The following is a 16477-nucleotide window of genomic DNA, read 5'->3' on the forward strand; positions in this document are numbered from 1 at the left end:
GTTCTCATGACTTCCTGGAAGCCAGCTTAAAGCCGGCTTAATATGCCTCCTGAGAGTCTGCAGATGGAACAATAACGTCTTTGCATAGATTTTTCCAGCTCCAACAATAGTTTCCCGGTGACTACCTCCCTCCTTTTTTATAAATGGGTATTATTATGGCATTTTGCCAGGTCTGTGGGACCATGCCCTGTTCATTAACAGTATTGAAGACTCAAGTTAGTACAGGGCCCCAGTCTGCTAGCTCATCCTTGTACATATCAACAATAATACAGTCTGGGCCAGGAGCTTTCCCACCTTTCATGTCTCTGATGCCCTGTTCACCTCTTCGAGTTGGACTCTAAAGTTTGTGTCTGGAGTGACTGCACTCACAAACTATTCCCCCAGAGAAATTCTGCTCTCTTCTATCTGGTATAGTGTTGCAAAAATGGTTCCGCCACATTTCAGGTGCAATGCTACATTGTGATTCGCCTGTTCAACTGGGGACATTCCTGGCCACAAGCTTCCCAAAGGCATTATAGTCCATATTTCGAAATGCCACAGTTAAAGTTTCCCAGCTTCTCTCCACAAAGATCTTTTCCTTAATTTGTATAGTTGTTTTATAGACCGAGCTGAGATTTTTAAGGTAGACTTTATCTGCAGCAGACTTCTGTGTAAGGCAGGAATTAGGGCTGTTCTACATTTTCTGCAGTCCTCATCGAACCAGGGCTCTTAGTAAAGAATGGTTTCAGGTTGTTCTTAATAGATGAAAATTCTTCCAGTACCAAAGCTGCGTCGTTCTCGGGATCACAAATTAGAGCAACTTCATCAGCTATGGCCCGATAGAGCTCAAGTTTTAGATTAAGATCAAGGATCTTTGACCACTTCACCACCTGTCTTGATTGGTCTTGTGTTTCAATGTCCATATGTTGTTGTATCACGTGCTTCTCAAACGAACCAGATGAGTCTTGCGACAAGTAATTGGATATTTTCTGGGAACAAAGCCTTGGTAAGCGGCAGGCACACTTGTTGGATGGGGGCTTCAATGTTTTTGGGGAGGCACATTTATAACAGTCATATGGGTGTCAGGAACTTCCAAAACTGATGAATGCAAGGTGGTCGGGGAACAGATGCCCCTGCATGGTGGTGGGAGGTGTACGTATGCGCATTGTCCACACACTGTTACGCTCACCTGGTATCCACAGGGACGCCACCCAGCTGGGTTACTCGCTGGTATGCTTCTCAGCTTTGCCCAGATGCGGTCTGCGGGGAAGGTTCTACCTGAAAATACAGAAGGACTGTGTTCAAGACTGACCAACTGGGGTAAGTATACTCCCTCCACCCCGTATGATTTCAGTCCCTCTGGGGCCCTCTCCTCACCTTATGGTAGAATTAGGCGTGCTCTCCATCCTGCCTTCTTTGCAGGGGCGCGTTGTCTTTCATGGGCGAGTGCGGTCCGGTTACTTCACTGACACCGGCCTGTTTGATATTGTTCAGGTAGGTCTTATTGCTGTTCTTTAGTTTTGTTGCTATCCTGCATGCCTTTCTTTGTTTAAAATGTCTCTTTTTTGTCCCTTAGGTATGCAGAGCTTCAGCGCGGCGAACTGGCTTGACAGGTCAGACCCTGCCAGACACAGCGGCTATGGTAAGCAGACTGTCACAGAAGCACCAGCACCGTTATTAACTGTGCAAGTGGTTCCGTGTTCCCCATTCCCATAGAGTCATTCAGGGTAATTACAATTTACCGGCGCCTGACTTTCCGGAACGCCAGGGCTGTAATCCCCCGGTGTTACCGGAAAGTCAGGCGCCGGTAAATCATTACGGGTATGGCAGCAACCTAACGGTAGTACCGGCACGGTTACCGCCGGACTTGTAATGAGCACTGTTGGGTGTCCTGACCCACGTTTAAGCTATCATGCCACAACACTTGGTGCTGTGGGCTTAGAAAATTCAAGATGGCGGAAAACCCACATGTGCGCCGAAATCCAGGAAAGCTGCGCAGTTTGTGCGCACACCGAAATGGTTGCCTCACTTGCCACCCACCAGTGCGAGAATGAAAGGCCGGGTTGCCATGAGGGAAATGGGTTGCCAAAGGAACAACAGCAGCGCCGGTTAGCTTCAAAGCGCTTTAAAATCACCATTGGACTACCCGCACAGTAGTCTGAAACCATTGGGAATGGCAATGCTGATTGCCAAATGCAACCTAGAATTGTTGGGAATTCATTTTCTTAAATCCCAAAAATGGGTGCAGTACCAGTACTCACCACTATCCAAAAGCCGGCGTTTTAAAACCACTCTGTTTCCCTGAAGGCAAGTCAAAATGCCTATTTTCAAACATTGCAATATGTGCAAAATATTTACTGAACACCAGCAGACATTTGGCAGAATGGAGTTTTGTGTGCCTACAAAATCTGGGAAATGAAGAGCCCAAAACAATGCTTATAACAAAACTGCTATGGAGTCAGCAGTTTAAGTTGCACTGGATTTAAAGACACTAAAATCGAAAATGTTTAGATTAAATGAGTGACCTATGTTTGGTATCACATGCCTTTGTAACTGTTGAAATGTCATAGTTTTGCACTTAGAATCAGCATTCTAGCTGCATGTGTAAAATTGCAAGTTAAGTTAAAAAGCAACAAAAAACCTGCCAGTTAGCTGAAGGTCTGGCTTAAGGAACTTGATTTTGCTTGGCAGCTACCCCCATCAGGAGTGAAACTTGAGTCACCACTGTGTTCCCAGGCCAACCTTCCTTTTGCTGCCCACACTAAGGATATGCCATCTATCTGATAATTGAATTACCTGTGCTCTGCAGGAGAGTGAACAAAGCCCTCTTCACTCAGGCAAAGGTTTTTATTACCGCAGTCGTAAAATGTAGCTTCCTCTTGGCAGGAGCTGGGAGGGGCACTGCCTGTGAGAGCAAGCTGGCTTGGCAGAACTGGATTAACCAGTATTTCTACCTTGTGCTGAGAGAAAACCACACCCCTTTGTAGCCAGAATATTGTTTAGAAAAAGATTAATAACTCATGGTGCGGACATGTGAAAATTTTATAAATGATACCATAATTCTTGTGATTTTTCTGCCCACAGTTTAAGAGGTTTTTAGAACCGGTGGTATGTACAGGGGGGTGTCAGCGGAAAAGTGGATATTACTCTAAATGTGTGCATGTTAAAAATCTGAAACATCAGTTAATGTCCCTACTCCCTGCGCACATGTATGTAAAGTTGGGTCCATGTCAGAAATTGAAAAATCAGTTAAAAAGTCAATTATGTACCATCTCTGAATGCAAGTTCCTAGAAAGAGCAGATTTGGACAGAGACATGGCTAAATTCAGCCACACCATGTATATGTAATTTCAAGCAACTGTGTAACTGTGAAATATGTCTTTTATTATCAAATATAGAATGTGTGCAATCTGACAAGGGAGTGCCCTCTTGGCAAGCCATAAAATGACATCACTCTGACTCACAGTTCATTCCCCAATCAAGGGGAGGAATGAAAGCTGGACCAATGACAAGTGAGAGGGGCAAGTCTAGTGATGCAACACACACACCCACTCTCAAAAACACATAAAAGCAGAGAGTCAGGACAGATAGGGACCTTCAATTCCATTTGCTGCAACGCACTCTGCCGGACCATACAACATCCAGAGATCCAGACTTCAAATTCATCAACCTTCAGAGAGCAACATAGAGACTTCAAATCCATCAGGCCAGACCGGAAGCAGAGTAGAGCTGACCTGTTAGCAGAACCAGAGAGAGCTGACCCAGATCACTGTGAAGTGCAGAGACCAGAGGCGAGTCCAAAACCCTGACCAGATCCGTGATGAGGCCCATTTAATTCAAGAATATAGTGTGAGTACCCAGCAGAACTGTGTAGAACCAATCTCTTAGTTTAAATTCATCTAATTCAATCTATTTAACCTAAGTAGAACTGCAGCTTAGCAATTGTGTTATTCTGCCATCATTTTTAAAGCTGAAAAAGTGTGCGTTTAAAATTTGCAAAAACCAAAAACGACCTCTAGTAAATCGGTCATATCTCCGCAACCGTTTGGGCTAGAGACTTGCAATAACTTTCATTTGGAAGCTGAGATCCTAGGCTTTCCTAGGACCCCAAAACGATAGAGATAGTCCTTGCGGTTCCTCTGTAATAGCGCTCGGCGCATCCGCGAATTTTGCCGCGATTTGCAAATTTCTTCACGTGTAAAAAGACAGCAGTTTTGCTTTTCCTTGCCAGAAATTCGTTTAACCTGCTAATCATTCCTGCATCATTGCTAGTGTGAGCCTGGACTAATATTAACCAGATACCACTCACCCTGAACCTCTGAAAGGGAATTAAAAGTATTTTAGCATATTTTCTAATTCATTGCCAGCACATATCAAAGCAATTTGGGCCTGTGTTTTCAAAACTCCTATCTGTTTTCTGTAGTCTAAGCTTGCTGGGGTGAACTGAATTACAGTTGGTTGCATTTCTGAGAACTGTGTGCTTCCTTCCATTTCCTTGCATTGCATCAAGGGGGGGAGGGGATTGCCAGAGAAAAGTGATTACATTGTTTGGTTGAAATCATATTGAGTATTTTCTGTACTGCATTCATTGAATATTGCATCCACCTGAGCTTACATAAAGCATCCTCTACCACATTATACTTTTGTTCCTATTTACCAGTGTGCTACCTTATCCATTTCATGTCAACTCATTAGTGATTATAAGAAGTGTGCTAGTGCCAGATTCTCCGTTGTTAATCTTTATCATATCAGATTAAGTGTGATATTCAATTATTAATTTATTATAAAGTGTGATATATATATATTTTAAATTATCAAATAAAACTTTTAAACTTGCAAAACAGAACTACTTCTTGGCTCAGTGGGGTCAGGGGGATTCCAAGAGAGGGGTGTTATATAGGGGTAGTCATCCAGAACGCATGAACTGGACATAAAGATATATCAATAAGGGTTTTCATTCAGTATTATAGACTAGGCGTTGACTTAGCTGTAGTGTTGAATTGAATCCTCTTACAAATTGGGGGCTCGAGCCGGACGTTTGGGTTAGATTTACCACTTGTGCAGCTTAATACAGTGTGCTAACTGACGGGATACATACATCCGGTCGGATCACCACGCTGCATTACGCTGTGAAGCATTCCTCAAAAGGGACACTCCAAGAAAAGTTCTGTTCTGCAAAAATAAAATACAAACTTCTGTAAGTCAGGACAGAGACCAATCTCTAGAATGACGACCTTAGTAGACATGAAAATAGCCAGAGAGCACCTCTTGCATAAGCTATTTGTGAGAGGTGAATGGACCGAACAGGGCCAGGATGTGTGGTTGCAGGTCATCACACAACAGGTCACTGAAACAGGGTCAGATATATATAGAGATCAGGGTCCCTTACGTGTGGCCCTGAGTGAACTATATATGGCTCCTAAAGCCAAAGAGGAACACAATAAGATTGCCAGGATAGCAGCATACCTGTACCTATATATGGGAGACATGCAGGATAGATGTGCTGAAAGCCAAAATCTGGCAAATAGGCAACAGATGGTGTTAGAGAAGGTCCAATCTGACCTGGTCTCTTCTGAGCAGAGGCTGCAGAGGAGCCAGGAGTCAGAAAATGACAGCAGACAGTACATCACTAAAATAAAGGAGGATATGGATGTGCTGCAAAAGGAAAAGTCAGAACAGGATACCAGATTTCTGGCCTTGCAGAAGGAACACCAAGAAGGTTTGGACTCCCTACTGCAAAGCCAGAAAAAGCTGGAGCAACAACTGGACTTCAACAGGGTATGTGCTGAGCAGGTAGTCACCCTGCAAGGCCACCTAGAGAGAGTGAAGGCAGAGAGCAACAAACTAATTCTGAAAGACCTGGATACCCAGGCAGAGTTTGATCAGGAGCGCCAGAATGCTGGTGCCTTCCAAAGGCAAAGGGACGACCTGGCGGCACAGATGCAGGCTCTTAGTCAGGAAAGGGATACCTTAGGCCAGGAAGTCTGCCATTTAAAAAGAAAAATGGAAGAAAATCACCTGGCCCACCAGGGACTGGGTGACCTCCAAAAAGAACACCAGAACTTGCTAGAGCACACCAGGAGGGTGGAGGATGCTCTAGCAAGAAAGGAGCAGGCCAATAGGGACACAGCTCAGGAGGTAACCCTCCTGCAGCAAAGACTGGCCCAGTTCTCCAGGACCAACCAGGAAGCACAGAGAGAGAATGAGGCTCTCTGCCAACACAATGATAGGCTCCAGCAACAGGTAGCGATGCAGGAGAAACTGATAGAGTCGAGTAAGGCCTTAACAGAGGAACTGAAAGCACAAATGCAGGCTCTTGCATTGCAACAGGGAGCAGGGGCGGATAGAGATGAGGTCCGCTGGGAAAGAGAGATTCCTGACCATAACCGCAGGAGCCCTACCACCAGGGGCCTTCATCTCCCCCAGTCCCTGGACTCTACCACCCCCATGTCCCCTGGCGCACATGAGCACAGGGCCACAGGGATGGCAGATTACTATCCAGCTAAGAGTATGGGGCTCATAGGCCAGTACCACTCAGGAATGGAGGGGTGGGCATCCGGGTATGGGCACCCAAGTACAGTACAGTTCAATGGGGAACCCCAGGAGAGTAGGCCCATTAAGGGCATCCTGAAAACCTCTGCCCAGTTAGGTCAGTGGAGGGGGTACCCATCAAACCCTGGCAGCAAGGAGGAATCTGAAGACTCCTCTGAACTGCGCAGGACACAGGAGACCAGGTCCCCACATTCTGCCAGCCATTCCCAGGCTCGCAGAATCCGGGAAAACCTGGAAGAACAGACGGGAACCTCTGGGAGCAGTGCCTCTGAGTCCGAGGAAGAATGGACAAGGGTTACCCGAACCAAAAAGGCCAATAAGGCAAAAAGGGCCTTGCTTAAGGACCCCTTAAAGCAGATTAAGGCGATCAGGAGCGTCATCACGCCTTACCATAAGAACGCTAAGTATTCTGTTTGGGAGCACTTAGAGTTGTTTGAACAAATGATGGAGACTTTCCATTTGAAGGACAGCCAAAGCTGTATTCAATATGTAAAGTGGACATTCTCCCCGGAATACTCCAGTTTCTTTGCGGGGCTGGAGGACCAAAATCATTTAAGATGGTCCACATATAAGGCGGCCATCCTGAAACATTTTTCTGTTCACAGAAATCCTCAAGAGGCTCGCAAGGCAGCCTACAATTTGCAATGTGGGGAGGATCAGGCCCCACAAGAATTTGTGCAGGAGTTAAAGCGTGCTTTTGCACAGACCACAAGAAGGGTGCGCACGGATAGCAGGGAATTTATAAATACGTTTTTCCATGCCTTGCCCAAATATATCATGACCCAGCTCGTGAGGGATTTTCACGAGAAAAGATCTTTAGACTGGGTCATTGAACAGGCTACCCGGATCTATGAGGTGCAGAAACCGGTAGATAGCAAAAGTAATGCCCAGAAAAACCCCAAAGCCAACAGCACCCCTGCTGCTGCCAAGGTGGCAGAGGTAAAGGTTACCCCCGTTTTGGATTTGGAGATGGGGGGGCCTAAAAACCTGCCTGCACCTAATAATGCTAGGCCCAGGAGGTCCTCAGGTCAGTCACAGACAGGGAGCCAAGGAGGCAGCCCCACAAATGGGGTCCCTCGCTCTCCTGATTATGTAAGTCCCCGTTACAAGGGAAATCGACCCATCCTGGGTTATGTGTGGACTCCTCCAGCCCAAGGGGGGGGATCCAGACAAGCACCTAACCCTGGGAACTTCCCTCCAAACTTCCCACAGGAGGGCAGAAATTTACCAAACCCTGGGCAGAACTTTTTCCCCAGATATCCACCCGACTTTCAGCCCCAAAACCATCCATCCTTCTTTCCCCAATTCCCTGAGCCCAGACCACTGAATCCGGGAGAGGGGAGGCCAAGGGTGGAGGGGTACCCAAATCTTCCCAACCCAGGGTATTACCAGAGGAGGGACAGCTACCCTTCCCGGGATCAGCCCAGGGGAGAAAACAGGGCCCCGTATCAGCCTGAGCGGGTTTCCCAGTTAGAGCGCCAGGTTCAAAACATGGCGCGGGATATGGGTCACATACTGAGGGCTCAGCAGAACCCTCAGATCAGCATGCCGGCGCAGAACACACCCAACTCTGGACCTGGTGCTCCAGAACAATGACGGGGGCAGCACCCCGATAACTCACCGGTTCCCAGGGAGGAGGCACAAAGGGAAGGGGGGTGTAAAGCCTTGGAGGAAGCTTCCTTCCTCACTTGTAAACAGCCCCTGGAAACCCAGGAACCGGAAACAAAATCTCTTGCCCCTGAAAGTCTGCCTCCTAAGGAGCAGAGGGGGGGTAGGAGAAACAAAAGACCCAAACAGACTCAGTTTGAGGAGGAGGTACAGATCTTCCAATTTGAGGGAGAGGGATCCTCAGAGGATCCTGGGAAAAGGATCTTCTCCTTCAGAGAGGGGGGAACTCCTCCCAAAGAAAAATGGGTCCCTAGGGATGCAAATCCAGACTGGGGAGATGTGGAGACTGAGCTACCGCCGCCCACCATCTCATCCCAGAACCAACAGCAAGAAAATCCCCTGGTTCAAACCCATCCTGGTGACTGCCTCCAAAAAGGGAGGGGCGGCCCAGAACCGGAGCCAGGGGAACCCACAATGGCTCTGATCTCCAGTTGCCAACTTTTTCTTTCAGATTCCCAAGACTCTCCACAGAATTCTGCCCAAATCTCTTCGCTAGCGATGTCCAAAACCAGAAAGTTAGCCCACCAGTTGTCCAAAAATGTGCATTATCTGTGCCCCCTTGAGGAGAAGGAGGGAAGATATTATGCCCCGGTACAAGTACAGGGGCAGGGTACAATCTCGGCACTGGTGGACACTGGATCTCAAGCTACCCTTCTGTCAAGAAAGGCCTTTGACGAACTGAATGCAGGAAGGGGAGGGAATTACCAAATTCCTCTCACCTCTCTTCCTGGACAACTGCAGAACTTTGACGGGAAGGAAATTCCCGTCGAGGGGACTGCAGACTTGGACATTAAAATTGGGCGACATAAGTTGAAACACCCGGTCATAGTTGTGACCCCGGAGGGCACCCCTTGTTTACTAGGGAATGACCTCCTGAGAAGGTTGTCACCCCTAATAGATTGTGTAAACAAGGTCCTCTGGACCCAGACTAGCCGACCAATAAAATTAAAACAGAGTGTCAACCATGTTAGTTTAAACGGCACCTGCCACATGGTTGAACAAAAATCTGACCAAGTAGAATTTCACTTCCAGAACAACCAGATTCCAGACGTGACAGTAATAGCAGTAGGACAACAGACTGGTGATGGAGGGTCCTCTCTATTTCTGAAAATCAACCTTCCTTCCAGTTTAAGGTGGTATTCCACACTGGAAGGAAACACCCTGAAATTCTTTACTAATCCACAATCAGAAACTCCCACTCCTAAAGTCCAGAAAGATGTGAAATCAGCTCAGAGCCTGGCTGATATTCAGCAAATTGGAGAGCAGTTGTTCATCCCTGTCCAATTAAATGATGGGAAGGACTCTGTTCTCGCTCGAGTGTGTGTGAACAACGGTAAGAGCTTCATCAGCGAAGCCATGTTCCGCCAACTCCCAAAAGATCCAGCCATTCCCACCTTCAAACTGATAGACAAATGGGAAATGGACCTGGAAGCACCTAATTCCAAACATCTCCTGCCAAGCAGGTGTATGCTCAAAATCTCCATTGGCAACAAGAGCATAGTCCACAATTGTTGGGTCGTGCGAGACGTCCCTGCCGCCTTTTACTTAGGCAGTGACATTCTCAATCGCTTTGCCATTAGTTTGGACCTAATAAACTTCAAAGCTTGGTCCCGATTAGCGGATAATCCCATGGGCTTTGATGATCCAGAAAAAGCATTTAGGTCAGCTCAATTGCTACCTTATGCAGTTGAAATTCAGGTAAAAGAGGAAGTCACCATCCCAGAAAGGACTCGACAATTCTCCCTGGAAGTGAAAGTTAAAAGGGGACAAGAGTTGAAAAACCCTGATGCTTACATACATCTAAATGCTTCTCTCCAACAGCAAGGGTTGGGGGTAAACCCAACTCCATTAGTCAACATAGAACATGACACCATTCCAATAGAGGTGGACAACAGCGACTTAAAGAGTATTACTCTAGCCGCAGGCACCATTATTGGAATGGCGGTTGATGACCGACATTTTTCCATCGACTTAGTAAATGAACTGTTAGGACCAATCCCCAAGGACTGTTTTGACAGTGACAGTGATGACAATACAACACCAGACAGGATTTTTACCCGGCATGGGGGGAACTTCCTGGTGTATACTTCCTGCCCCTATGGTAAGGAAGATGTGACTTGTGACTTCAGGAGGGATGAGGTGATTTTCCAGGTCCATGAGGGCGGCCTTTCCCACCTGAAGCCTCCGGTCCAAATCAGCACTCTGACCAGGGACTTCTCCACCCAGCTGGAGGAGGCCGCGGAGATAGCCAAACCAGAAGTCTTTCCAGGCTTCAGGCAGATGGTGGAAGAGAGAGTCAACCTAGCTGATGCCTGTGTGACTCTGGAACAAAAGCAAAAGTTGAAACAAGTTTTCTTGGATTTCCAAGATCTCTTTGCGGTAGACTCATATGACTGTGGTCGCACTGACATCCACACAACAACAATCCCCACGGACCCTGGCATGACTCCTGTGTTTGTGAAGCAATATCGCTTGCCTCTCGCATCAATGGAGTCCCTTACTGAAATAATTAAGAACCTTGAGTCCCGGGGAATAATCCGTCCAGTCCACAGCACCTTCAATAATCCGGTGCTGGGGATATTGAAGCCAAACGGCCAGTGGAGACTCTGCGCCGACCTCAGGGAGCTCAACAAACGGGTCCATACTTCCCGATGGCCTCTGCCCTACATTGACCAAGGGCTGGCCCAGATTCAGGGGTCACAGGTATTCACTGCAATAGACCTGACCAATGGATACTGGACCGTGCCTGTCAGCAGGGAGGACCAATACAAACTGGCTACACTGGTACACATGGACCCGGACTCCCTTCGGATACCTCAACTCCGGCAATGAATTCAACATTTTTCTACACAAGGCCATGCCCGACTTGGGTGCAAGGGGTAACCTGGCTTATGTAGATGATGTCCTCATCAAAAGCTCAACTGTTGAGGAACACATAGCGGAGATCCGTTATGTTCTGACACAGTTGAGGGCTGCCGGAGCAAAACTTTCCTTTCAGAAAGCACAGTGGTGTAGAACCCGTGTTAATTTCTTGGGGCATGAGATTACTCCTCAAGGCCTCTGTCCCCAGGAAAAGAAAGTGGAAGCACTTCAGAAACTGAAAGACCCCACAACTCTGCGGGAACTAAGGAGCCTCCTTGGACTGACTAATTACAGCAGAAAGTTCATTGAGGGCTACGCAGAGATCACCAGACCCCTGATTCATCTCCTGAAGGGGGGGGTCAAGTGGGAATGGGGTCCAGAACAAGCCGAGGCAGTAAAACAACTCAAAAGAAGCCTCTCACAAGCGCCTTGCCTAGCTTACCCGGTCAGAAACAAGGAGTTCTTCCTGGAGACAGGGTTCTCTAATACGTGCTTGACGGCAGTATTATATCAAAAGCATGACAAGGTCAATAAAGTAATCTCCTATGCGAGCAAAACTTTATCCTCTGTGGAGGAAAAATTCAACGATTGTGAGAAGGCACTCCTGGCAACGGTGTGGGCATTGAAGAATTACCGCCCGTTTATCCAGGGGGAACACATCATAGTGGAGACTCCACACCAGCCTCTGCAATATCTCCAAAGTGACAGAATCCGGGCCGAAAATGTGAGTAATTCCCGAATTACTTCCTGGATTCTGTCAATGCAAGGCTTTCCTGTGGAGGTCAGATATGGCCAAAACAAGAAGAGTCCCCTCGCGCAAGGTCTGGCTGACTTGCATGATTGTGCCAGAGAAAACTGTCTCGAGGACGAAAGTCTAAAAATAAAGGACAACATGGAGGCATACCTTAATTCCCCACACAAAGTCTTTGAAGAAGACAAGTGTGAGGGAATGCCCACTGTCTATGTGGATGGATGCTCTTACCATGTTGACAACGACGGGGAGAAAGAACTGGTGGCTGGCGTAGGGAATGCATGGGTGAATGAGTCCCCAGAACCCTCCGCTGGATACAAAATTGGTCCCAGAAGTAGTCAGGTGGCAGAATTGATGGCTGTGCATCAGGCCATCCTCACTGCTGTCCAGCATCAACTCCACGAACTGGTCATAATCACAGATTCGGATTATGTACGGAACGGGTTCGTGGAGCACCTGGTTAATTGGAAAACCAGAGGCATGTTATGTGCTAACAACAAACCCTTGAAACATGGGAAGTTGATCCAAAACATTGATGATCTGGTCACCTCGAACGAGATGACCATCTATTGGAAGAAGATCAAGGGTCATTCCAAAGTAGAGGGACCAGACAAAACTGGAAATGACTTAGCTGATCAGTTGGCCAAGACCGGGGCCATCTAAGGGGATCTAATTGAGATTGAGTCCCTGTTGGGGGAAATCCAGGTCACTGCTATCACTAGGTCCCAGACAAATGCTCACAACGACCTTTCAATTGCACAATGGAGTAAGGAGACCCCTGATGCTGATTTGATTACCGCTCAGAAGGGGGATCCAATTATTGGTAAATTTTACCAGCACCTTGAGGACCCTGAGAACTTTCCCCTGACGGATACCGATTACATTGGGAAAGAGGACCTAAGAGTGTTGATGAAATGTCCAAAAATGTTCCGGATCCAAGACGGTTTGCTGGTAAGGAAATCCAAAGCTGGCCACGATCAGTGGGTGGTTCCTACCTCATTCCGAAGCCTGATGTTAAGTCACGCCCATGATGCGGCCACCGCCGGTCATAGGGGGTTTCACACAACATTGGAAATCTTAAGAGAGGTTGCATACTGGCCACACATGGGCCAGGACCTCAACCAATATTTGAAGGGTTGTCTTGTGTGTGCACAATTTCAGCCGACATCCCTCACACACCGGGCGCCTCTCCAAAAGAGGGGGATGACACTGCCATGGTCAGATTTACAAATCGACTTTGTAGGCCCTGTGATTCGCTCGGCTAGGGGGAATAAGTACATGTTGACTGTGACATGCTTGTTTACCAAGTGGGTGGAATGTCTCCCAGCCCCAAATTGCAAGGCAGAAACTGCAGCTGCCTTGATGATTAACCACATCTTTTCCCGTTTTGGTCTACCTCAAAGGATTGAGTCAGACAGAGGTAGCCACTTCACCAGTGAAGTAATGACAAAGATGTGGGAGATACTGGGGGTCAAAAGGAAGTTGCATATTGCTTACCGGCCAGCTTCTTCTGGGGCAGTAGAGAGATATAACCGGACAATTGTGAGCATATTAAAGAAGTTTGTGGCAGATTCTGGGCCAAGTTGGGATATCCGATTACCTCTGGTCCTAATGGCTATCAGATCTACCCCTTCATCTGCAACCAAAATGTCACCATTTGAGTTGATGACTGGGCGCAAGATGGTGCTTCCTCAGCATTTGCTCTATAGGACCCAAGAGCAGACACTGATAAATGCCTCCACTACTCATGAGTATGTAGAGAATTTAAGGAAACACCTCCAACATGCTTTTGCTTATGCTCAGCGGAATCTAGAAAGATCAGCTGATAGCATGAAGACCCACTATGACCTGAAAACTTCCAGGAAGGAATATCAGGTGGGGGACCGGGTCTATCTATACAACTTCCAAAGGAACCAGGCCAAGCAGCGCAAATTTTTGCCTACATGGAAAGGACCCTTTGAGATCGTCGATAAGATCTCCCCTGTGGCCTACAAGATCCGCATCCCCAAAGGCGGTTCGGCAGAGGGGGAAGACAAGTGGGTCCACATAAACCAGTTGAAATGTTGCCATCCCAGGCACACTCTGCAACAACTGGAGGAATCCTCTGGAATCCTAGCGGGTACTGTCTCAGACTAATTCATTTCCAACCATAAAACATACCACATCTAGTCTCTAAAATATTGTGATTTGCATGAAACTGTCTCTTAGTTATACTGTTTTTTATCAAAATAAGAATGTAATGTTTCGTCATGATGAAATGCATATGCTGTCCCACCATCTCAACAGTGGTGGAAAAAGTCTATGAGTAGGTATTGCCGCTCTTCCTTTGTCGTCCTAGGAGAAAGAAAACCTGAAGACGGGCCAAGGAGGATGATACGGAGACCGGGAACGAAGATTCAATGGGCCCAGTGGACCGCCCAATATTCCCATCAGGACCGGCGAGGAGAACCATCGATCAGTACCGGATGGAGAAGAAGATGCTGAACTGTGCCATCTACAGAAGAGGAAGAAGATTATGCGGACAGACCGGTGCATGGGTCAAAACCCTTGTGCACGCGACTCCCCATCGACTCAAATTCAAGGGGCAGTCACGTGGGGGGGGGTTTGTTGGGTGTCCTGACCCACGTTTAAGCTATCATGCCACAACACTTGGTGCTGTGGGCTTAGAAAATTCAAGATGGCGGAAAACCCACATGTGCGCCGAAATCCAGGAAAGCTGCGCAGTTTGTGCGCGCACCGAAATGGTTGCCTCACTTGCCACCCACCAGTGCGAGAATGAAAGGCCGGGTTGCCATGAGGGAAATGGGTTGCCAAAGGAACAACAGCAGCGCCGGTTAGCTTCAAAGCGCTTTAAAATCACCATTGGACTACCCGCACAGTAGTCTGAAACCATTGGGAATGGCAATGCTGATTGCCAAATGCAACCTAGAATTGTTGGGAATTCATTTTCTTAAATCCCAAAAATGGGTGCAGTACCAGTACACACCACTATCCAAAAGCCGGCGTTTTAAAACCACTCTGTTTCCCTGAAGGCAAGTCAAAATGCCTATTTTCAAACATTGCAATATGTGCAAAATATTTACTGAACACCAGCAGACATTTGGCAGAATGGAGTTTTGTGTGCCTACAAAATCTGGGAAATGAAGAGCCCAAAACAATGCTTATAACAAAACTGCTATGGAGTCAGCAGTTTAAGTTGCACTGGATTTAAAGACACTAAAATCGAAAATGTTTAGATTAAATGAGTGACCTATGTTTGGTATCACATGCCTTTGTAACTGTTGAAATGTCATAGTTTTGCACTTAGAATCAGCATTCTAGCTGCATGTGTAAAATTGCAAGTTAAGTTAAAAAGCAACAAAAAACCTGCCAGTTAGCTGAAGGTCTGGCTTAAGGAACTTGATTTTGCTTGGCAGCTACCCCCATCAGGAGTGAAACTTGAGTCACCACTGTGTTCCCAGGCCAACCTTCCTTTTGCTGCCCACACTAAGGATATGCCATCTATCTGATAATTGAATTACCTGTGCTCTGCAGGAGAGTGAACAAAGCCCTCTTCACTCAGGCAAAGGTTTTTATTACCGCAGTCGTAAAATGTAGCTTCCTCTTGGCAGGAGCTGGGAGGGGCACTGCCTGTGAGAGCAAGCTGGCTTGGCAGAACTGGATTAACCAGTATTTCTACCTTGTGCTGAGAGAAAACCACACCCCTTTGTAGCCAGAATATTGTTTAGAAAAAGATTAATAACTCATGGTGCGGACATGTGAAAATTTTATAAATGATACCATAATTCTTGTGATTTTTCTGCCCACAGTTTAAGAGGTTTTTAGAACCGGTGGTATGTACAGGGGGGTGTCAGCGGAAAAGTGGATATTACTCTAAATGTGTGCATGTTAAAAATCTGAAACTTCATCAGTTAATGTCCCTACTCCCTGCGCACATGTATGTAAAGTTGGGTCCATGTCAGAAATTGAAAAATCAGTTAAAAAGTCAATTATGTACCATCTCTGAATGCAAGCTCCTAGAAAGAGCAGATTTGGACAGAGACATGGCTAAATTCAGCCACACCATGTATATGTAATTTCAAGCAACTGTGTAACTGTGAAATATGTCTTTTATTATCAAATATAGAATGTGTGCAATCTGACAAGGGAGTGCCCTCTTGGCAAGCCATAAAATGACATCACTCTGACTCACAGTTCATTCCCCAATCAAGGGGAGGAATGAAAGCTGGACCAATGACAAGTGAGAGGGGCAAGTCTAGTGATGCAACACACACACCCACTCTCAAAAACACATAAAAGCAGAGAGTCAGGACAGATAGGGACCTTCAATTCCATTTGCTGCAACGCACTCTGCCGGACCATACAACATCCAGAGATCCAGACTTCAAATTCATCAACCTTCAGAGAGCAACATAGAGACTTCAAATCCATCAGGCCAGACCAGAAGCAGAGTAGAGCTGACCTGTTAGCAGAACCAGAGAGAGCTGACCCAGATCACTGTGAAGTGCAGAGACCAGAGGCGAGTCCAAAACCCTGACCAGATCCGTGATGAGGCCCATTTAATTCAAGAATATAGTGTGAGTACCCAGCAGAACTGTGTAGAACCAATCTCTTAGTTTAAATTCATCTAATTCAATCTATTTAACCTAAGTAGAACTGCATCTT

This window comes from Ambystoma mexicanum, chromosome 1q (assembly GCF_040938575.1).
Source record: "Ambystoma mexicanum isolate Mex_15411 chromosome 1q, UKY_AmexF1_1, whole genome shotgun sequence".
Taxonomy (NCBI): domain Eukaryota; kingdom Metazoa; phylum Chordata; class Amphibia; order Caudata; family Ambystomatidae; genus Ambystoma; species Ambystoma mexicanum.